Source organism: Corapipo altera, unplaced genomic scaffold (genome assembly GCF_003945725.1).
Source record: "Corapipo altera isolate COAL_440 unplaced genomic scaffold, ASM394572v1 60960, whole genome shotgun sequence".
In the NCBI taxonomy this organism is placed as follows: domain Eukaryota; kingdom Metazoa; phylum Chordata; class Aves; order Passeriformes; family Pipridae; genus Corapipo; species Corapipo altera.
Window position 1 is genome coordinate 242,289 of NW_020885049.1, and position 8,581 is coordinate 250,869.

Below are 8,581 nucleotides of genomic sequence, written 5' to 3' on the forward strand. Positions count from 1 at the left end.
CCCCCAGACTCATTTGGAAAAGACCCCCCTGAGTACAGTACGCAGGCGCAGGGAAAGCCACGCGTGCGCAGAAGGGGTGCACTTACATAACCAAGGGGGAGGGATGGAGAACCCCTGACAGGGCGGTGCTGACCACACCTCAGAGGTTGTCGTCTCTCAATTAACTGTTTAAAAAGCTGATAGTGCTCTCTCGGAGGGATCTAGCTTTACTTCAAGGACAATGTTACCTTCTGGCAGGGACGCTTGCCAACTTGTTAACTTACTGACTCTCTGAGGATGCCGCTTCTGCTATGGGTAATTATAGGTATGCTAGGTCGGTAAGATAACTTTATAGGCAACAGTTGGGTAACTGGGGAGGTCCCGCTGGGGCTTATTCCTCTCCTCATTCCTCCCTCTTGGGTTTGTTCATTTTCTTGACCACCTTTTGTAATAAATATTGGGGGTTTTTTTGTTGAACTAACAACAGTGTCTGTTTTTTGTGTCTGTATATCTTGGACCTTCCCTGATAAAGTAACCCCCCCTCCCTGATACAGGCCTGTAGGAGAATGAGGGATGCCCATAACATGCATAACACCCCATTGCTGCAGAAACAGTGAAATCCTATTTGATTTATAAACTGGACCATTGTTGGTCTTGACTGGTGTGGTGGTTTGAAACTCCCAAGAATGTAATTTCTAAGTTCAAGCCCCCCTCCCACAGTTTGCCCCTGTGAGAGGGTTTAGTGATGGTATGGACTTGATATCTTTTTCACCTCATGTGGAGAGTTTTCAGTGATGCCGTGGAATGTTGATGCTAAAAAATAACTCCGGAGCAGTTAATTAGGGGTGAGATAGGGAAAGGGTTTAATTGTGCCAAGGCAATAGATGTTACAAGACAGGTGCCCAGCTGTGCCCGAGATGTTACATTTTATAATACCATCCGTACAATCCCAAGTGTGTCCACCCTGTAGCCTTTGGTCCAGTCCGCCTTGGGTCCATCCCCTGAGAATTGGGTCTGGGGGCCTTTGGGACCACCTGCTTCATCATTCATCATCCTCAGAGCACAAAGGGTACATAGTCACCTAGTTCTTGACTCTGTTCTGTTGTTCAGGCCTAGATATGGGTGTTCTCTAAACAGTATAGGCCTTGCCTTGACAAGAGACTAAACATTGCCACTGAATTCAGGGGTAGATTTGATATGGGGAGCATAGAATGGGGTAAGAGGGTTAAGGAATGTGTAAACTACTTGTACTACAGGGAAAGGGAGTGAGGGCTGCTGCTTTTAAAATCTACTTCTACTACTTATAAAACTTATAAAGCCTACAAAAATTAGAAAAATAAAAAACTAATAGGGGCTTAAGGCATCATCAGACAAAACACAACCATCTGTTATTGGGGGAAGGGGAAAATATTTACAAAGGTTTATTTACACGCACACATATATATTTACATTGAATTAAATTCCTCTTTTCCTTCAATAAAAGTCTAAGAAGAACAAAGTCTTTCTGTCACTCCTCAGGCCACAGTTCCTTCATTTCAGTTTTTTGTGGCACTGGTTAGTGTCCTTCATTTTCTTGAGGCAGCAGATTTAAGTATGGCAGTCAGGATTTTTGTTCTTGCTTTGTGGAAATTCCAACCCCGAGCCCGAGCCTTCAGGGGATTTTCCTTAGAGACCTTCACTTCTCTTGGGTTAGAACATTTAAGGCAGTTTTCAGTTCCGTCTTACCAGAGTTCCTCTGCTCTGGTTCAGTTCGCCAGCATGATAGAAGCAGCAGCAGAGGGCACGGCCACCTCCTCCGCATTCCGTCCTGGTTCAGCTCTCAGGACGACTCCCGGTTTTTCAACTCCTTTCTCTCGCTCTCTAGTTGCTGCTGCATTTCAGGACTCCCTAAGGGTTTGGAAGTCCACCCCTCTTCAGGAAGTTTCTGCGTTTTGGGAAAGTAATACAGTCTTACCCCAAACCAGCTCTGTTGAGTTTTCCTCTGTTTTGTTGCCAGTTCTCCCTCCTGCAGGAATATCTCTGCGTCTTTCAGCCGACTTCACGTTATCTCGCTGCTACTGGCTATCTTTTTGGCTTTTAGCCACCATTGTCTCTGTTCAGGACTGCTCCACTGCCACTTTCAATGTCTTCTGCTGTTGCTGACAGTAAGGAAACTCTTCCAGCTCTTGATTACAGGACCTGGTCCAGTTTTGACACTATACCGGGTCTCCCATAGCCTCAACTGGGGGCTGGGGGTCCTTGACCCCCAGAGGGGCTCACTGACCCCCTGCTTCCTCCTGGTTCAGATCATGGCTACCTACCTTCTAAACTATCTTCACCCCCTTCTTTTCCATTTCTGTGGGTATGTAATTTCCGTAGGGCGCACGTGAACTATTGATTGGTCCAGTAATATCAGTGGGGCAAACCATTACCACCTCAGAGAAAAGGTTTTTCAAACCACCACAACTGGGAACTCCGCAAAAGGTGAATGCTTGTTGCCAATGGCGGATCACATCTCAGGTGGCCTCGTCAGTATGGGCACTAGCAACGATGACCTGTAAAAAGGTATCAATAGAAACATGAACATATTTAAGACGACCAAATTCTTGAATGTGGGTTACATCAGATTGCCAAATTTGCAGGACCTGGAGCCCTCGTGGGTTGGTGCCATAAAAAGCAGGTACATGATAATCTGGACAATCGGGGCAGGAGGAAACAATGGATCGTGCATCACCTGCTCAAAGTTGAAATTGTTTCATCAGGGCTCGAAAAACTTGATGGAAAAAATGGTGGGATTCAGCAGTCTGTTGATGCAAATTCGGAACTGGACCTAATGCTAGTGCAGAAACCAAGTGGTCCGCTCGTGCATTACCTTCGGTGAAAAAACCTGGGAGAGAAGTATGGCTCCTGATGTGTAGAATATAATAAGGATGCGAGTGTTTCTGAATGGTCAGCCATAAAAACTTCATAACACCAAACAAAAGGGCATTAGATACATCCCCCAAAACAGCCTTGTCAAGTCTTTGAACCAAACCAACTACATAAGCAGAATCATTAACAATATTTACAACATCATTAAAATGTTGAAAGGCTAACAAAACAGCACGCAGTTCCACAACCTGTGGAGAACCTTCTTGTCGCTCTACAGTGTGATGCCACTGTGAATCGGCATACAACACTATGGCAGCTTTTCCTGTTTTTCCTGATTCATCCGTAAAAATGGTGGGACCGAACACGGGGTCCCGTGAACTGAGTTGTTTTTGGGCAAATGATATTTGACTTGCCAGTTTCAGCAATGGATGAGAAGGGAGATGATAAGTAATTTGCCCAGTAAAATTCATCAGCGCTGCTTGCAGCACCAAACTGTTGGTCAGACACCACTCAAAGTACCCAGCTTGGACTGGTACAACAATGTGTGCTGGGTCTCTTGCCAACAAAACAGCGCAATGCAGTTGTACCTTAATGCTTACTTGAACCAATAGCTCAAACAAACCTGGGGCAGTTTTCTTGCTACGGAACGACAAAAAGGCCCATTCCAGTACATGAAAGGGATCGTCCCACTTCTCATTCCACTGAGCAATCATGACAGTAGGGATCAATTCATCAATTACAACAAAAACTTGAACTTCAACAGAGAAATCAATGCACCATACAAGTTTATTCTGAATTGCTTGCTCCACCAATTCAATAACCCTTTTTGCATCTTGCGTCAAACGACGAGGTGTAGATGGGTCAGTATCACCCTTTAAGAGTTCAAATAGAGGTGCTAACTGGGAGGAGGAGAGGCCTAGCATTGATCCATCGCAAATCATGCAGTAACCACCATTTCCCTGATTTTTTTTATAACAAACACAGGAGTGTTCCAGGGACTGTTGGAAGGTTCAATATGACCTGTTCTTAATTGTTCTGCTACCAGTAGATGCAGGGTTTAAAGTTTCTCTTGATTGAGGGACCACTGGCTTACCCATATTGGTTTGTCAGTCAGCCATTTGAGGGCTAATGTGGGTCTCTTCACACCCTGCAACACAGTGGCCCCTACTGAAAATCCGTAGTAATGCGCAACCCCCATTGTGAGAGACAGTCTCGGTCCCATAGATTCAGAGGTGCTGCTGCGACAAAAGGACGTACTGTTGCTATCTGCCCCTCAGTGTTAGTAACAGTCACTGGTTGGGCAGCCATCAAGCTTTGTGCTAAACCTCCCAGACCCACCACACCTTGAATGGAAGAAATTACAGGCCAAGTAGGAGACCAGTCCTTCTGTGAAATTATAGTGACGTCCGCCCCAGTGTCTAGCAAACCAGATACCTTAAGTTTTCCAGGCGTAGTGTCGTACTGAGAGAGGATGCAAGTCATCAGTGGGCAACTATCCATCAGCGTTTGAGTCCATAACACCTGCGGAGGTCCTGTAGATCCAAATCCACCTGTGCCCCGAGTCACCTGCTCAGTCCTAGGGACACAACTCAGAAAAGGCACTAGTTGAGCAATTTGAGTTCCCTTTTCTATCATAATTGGGGGAGTAGGAGTAGATACCATGACAGAAATCTGTCCCTCAAAGTCAGCATTAATTACTCCTACATGTATTAGAATACCCTGGAGAATAGCACTAGATCTGCCTATTAATAAGTCACTGAGTCCCCTCCCAATAGGTCCCCATGCATCCAAAGGGACTCTGTGCACTTAGTGAGTTGTTATAGCTACTGTGTCGGCGGTGGATATATCCATGCCTGCGGATACACGGGTTTTTCCTGATAACTGGTCACAAAGGTTTGCATGGATGGACGGTTGGTAAAGGAATTGTTGGGAGACATGACAGGTACTTGTGTCTGTGCGCACCAGTTAGTACTCTTCCTGCCGTTTCTCTGGTCTGCAGGCAAAGGTTGGCCATCAGGGTGATATCTAGATCGGCATTGTTTGGCAAAATGACCATTCTTCCCACAACGACGACACACAACCGTAACTGTTTCTGTTAAGACTTTATTTTTGCCTTTCTTTGGGCAGTCTACCTTCAAATGCCCTTTCTGGTTTGTATCGGGGAGGGGGGTTACTTTATCAGGGAAGGTCCGAGATATACAGACACGAAAAACAGACACCGTTGCTAGTTCAACAAAAAACCCCAATATTTATTACAAAAGGTGGTCAAGAAAATGAACAAACCCAAGAGGGAGGAATGAGGAGAGGAATAAGCCCCAGCGGGACCTCCCCAGTTACCCAACTGTTGCCTATAAAGTTATCTTACCGACCTAGCATACCTATAATTACCCATAGCAGAAGTGGCATCCTCGGAGAGTCAATAAGCTAACAAACTGGCAAGCGTCCCTGCCAGAAGGCAACGTTGTCCTTGAAGTAAAGCTAGATCCCTCCAAGAGAGCACTATCTGCTTTTTAAACAGTTAATTGAGAGACGACAACCTCTGAGGTGTGGCCAGCACCACCCCGTCAGGGGTTCTCCATCCCTCCCCCTTGGTTATGTAAGTGCACCCCTTCTGCGCATGCATGAGAACTTTGGAAATTCCCCCACGCATGCGCAGTGTGTCCTGGGGGTCTTTCCCAATTGAGTCTGGAGGGAGCCTTCCTCATCTCATCATCACTTTCTCCTCCAAATGCCCTCGACGAGCCACTAGCCAATCACAGGAGACCAATTAAAACAGTTTATACAGAAGTTCTCCCTCCAAGGGCAAATTCACTGTTTTATCAGTGAACTTGGCAGGGAGAACTATAAACTACTGCAGGTGGCTAAGGCCAAACACAGACCAAAAATATCATCACAACTTCATCCCAATACACTGGTTACATGAAAAACATCTTTGATCAGAGGTTTTCACTGCTACCATAGCAGTTGCAAGCGCAGTCATTTTATGGTCTATAGACCTCCCCCTTAGCGCATGCTTGTATCATTGCGTCAAGGGTAGGTTCTCCTGGCAATGCCTCTATTATTTTTTGACAGTCTGTATTGGCATTATCTCTGGCTAATTGCGTAACCAACAGCCTCCGCAACTATCAAAAACCTGCTTCTCTACAGTCGCTTGTAGCTTTTCCACAAACTGCAAGAATGGTTCCCGGGTACCTTAGCGTATGGTGGTGTACCTTGCTCTGGGTTCTGCTAACTCTGCAACCCACAATAATGCTTGCTGGCTTATAGATTTTACCTGCTCCAAAACTAATGGGTCCCACAGTGCCTGATGCTGTGGGTTAGAATAATTACCAGATCCTGTTAAAACATCAACCCCATTACCAAATCGTATATCATCTTGTGGAAACTGTAAATTACTTATGGTCTGGGCATCTGCCAACTGCTGCCAAATAGTAGTAAATACATTGAATTGTACAGGTGGAAACATTACTTGTGCAAGCATTCTTATATCATAGAGTGTGACTTCATCCATAGTAATAAGGTGTAACAATTGCATCACTGCAGGTGAGTTAGGACCATATTTAGCTACACATGTTTGCAAATTCTGAATAACTTTCCAAACCCAGGGTCGGTGTTCATCTGCAACTCCTCTACCTGGATCTCCTCGCACCACTGGAAAGGCCATAGGATCATCAGTTGTAGTATTAGGACTGCCCTCAGTGAGGGGTACTGTGACAGCTTCTGATAGGTCCCAGTTGCCTACCATAAGGGCTTGTTGCTTTATTTTCTGCCAAAATTTAACTGGATCCTTAGGCTGAAGGGTAACTCAGGAGAGGGGAAACTCCCACTGTCGGAGTATCTGCTGTTTTCCAGGTTCTTGGCGACATACCGCCCCTCCCTGACTCGAGTTTATCCGCAGCACTTTTCCAGGGTCAGGGAAACTGGTTCTTGTCCTGACGTCTCCCCTGTCATGGGATCACCCCCATCCCAGTTGTCTTGAGGAAGGGGGGGGTAGTACTTTGATCCCACTGGTACACAATCCCCTCGGGGCAGTTCCAGATAGAAACACTAAAAGCAAGTAACAGTATCTGCTTCAAATCCCTGGTCCTTGCTCCAAAGCAACATCTTTCGCAAAGCCAGTTCGTCTAACTTCTCCCCCCGTTTAAGCAGGATAGATTTCCACATTGATACAACACTAGATTCCTCTTTGCTAAGAGTAGTCCTCATGTTTCTCAGTGGCTCACCTGGTCCAGGTGTCTTTCGTCTAGGCCGGCCTCTGGCAACGTCTCTGTTGCTCTCAAAAGCTGCACCGAGCTCCGTTCCCTCAGCTGTCCCCCCCACCGCCCGTATCGGTTTCTCCACGTAGATGCAATACTGTGTTGAAGTCACCAGATGTCACTGTTGGAATGGACACGACACTGAATATCCACTAGAAAGGTTTATTGAAGAGAATAGAAGCCCAGTTTGCACTTTTACAGTTCCTTTTATCCATTTCTTAGGCACACGTATTCTTTACAGATAGGTTAATTTCAAACACAGCAACACAATCTCATGGGTGATAGGTTGACTCTTTCAGTGTTATTTTCCCAACAGTCTCTCTGCACATCTGTTCTGATATCTTTTATGTTTACAGGCTATGTCATAATGTTTCGTTGATCTCCCATCATATTCTACATAACAACTCAGATTAGGGAGTAAATTTTGAGAACCACTAATCCGGGCAGATAAATGAGTGAAGATAAATGAGTGAATATTGGGAAGAGAAGGACTTAGAACTGGAGTCTGTATTCGGGACCTAGTGGGAGAGCCTGGCCTGTAAGGAGACAGAAATTCAAATGAAGTAAACTCTTCTAATTTCTGTCTTAGAGTTGAACTCGAAACTTCTTTAATAAAAGTTGACTGATGAACCAGAACAGGTCTTTCAGATCTGTCAGATTCACTTCCACTAGATTTTGTGGATGTCACTCTGGATAGTTCAGCCTTTTTACCTGATCCACCACTATTGAGAATTTGGTTTAATCCTTTTGAAGTAGACTCACTTCTGGGAATGCTACTGGTACTCTTAGATAAGGCAATTTGCTTTGCCTAGTGCTGTATATAACATTCTTCCTGAAGCTGAAGATTTAGTTGAAGTTGTACTAGAAGAAGACATCCTTGACAACTGAGACAGTTTGCTGAGAGGACTTATACCATTTCTTCCTGGGGAAATTGAGTTTTGGTGTGGAGATTGCAGAGGCCTGCTTAATGTCTGCTGTTGAGGTCTAGAAGGAGTGGAGTCTCTAGATCCTGATCTAGAACATCCTTTACTTGATCCACTCTGTTGAGATGATTGCCTAGTTGCAGGAGTGGACTCAGGTTTCACCTATGACTTCACTCCTCTTGGAGAACTAATGAAACTTTGACCTTCATTGAGACTCTTGGAATTTATGTTTTTTAGTGAGAGACCTTTTTTGGAAACAGGACTAGTACTTGAGGAACTATTTCTAACTCCTGGAATATGAATCATTTTCCTACCACATGAAATTGAAGTCGTGTTTGTTTGCTGTGGTTGCTTTAACTGGTTTGAATCTTCTGAATCGGAACAAGTTTTTCCTGTAATTATACTTTTATATACTTTTTTCCTCTTTTGTTTTCCTTATTTTCAGAATCTTCTTTTTTAGACTCCAATGTACTCTTCTCCCCTGGTTTACGAATTCTTGGGCCTTTATTACTAAGTAACAGGTTTTTCTTCTTGATCTGGGGTAAGATGAAATGGTAACCCTATAGAAATACC

At 44.8% G+C, this 8,581-nt stretch overlaps 1 pseudogene; it reads right to left on the minus strand.

Moving 5' to 3' along the window:
- Nucleotides 1-7,577: 7,577 nt before the first annotated feature.
- The window catches only part of LOC113959572, a 4,110-nt pseudogene continuing 3,106 nt past the window's right edge, over nucleotides 7,578-8,581 (minus strand).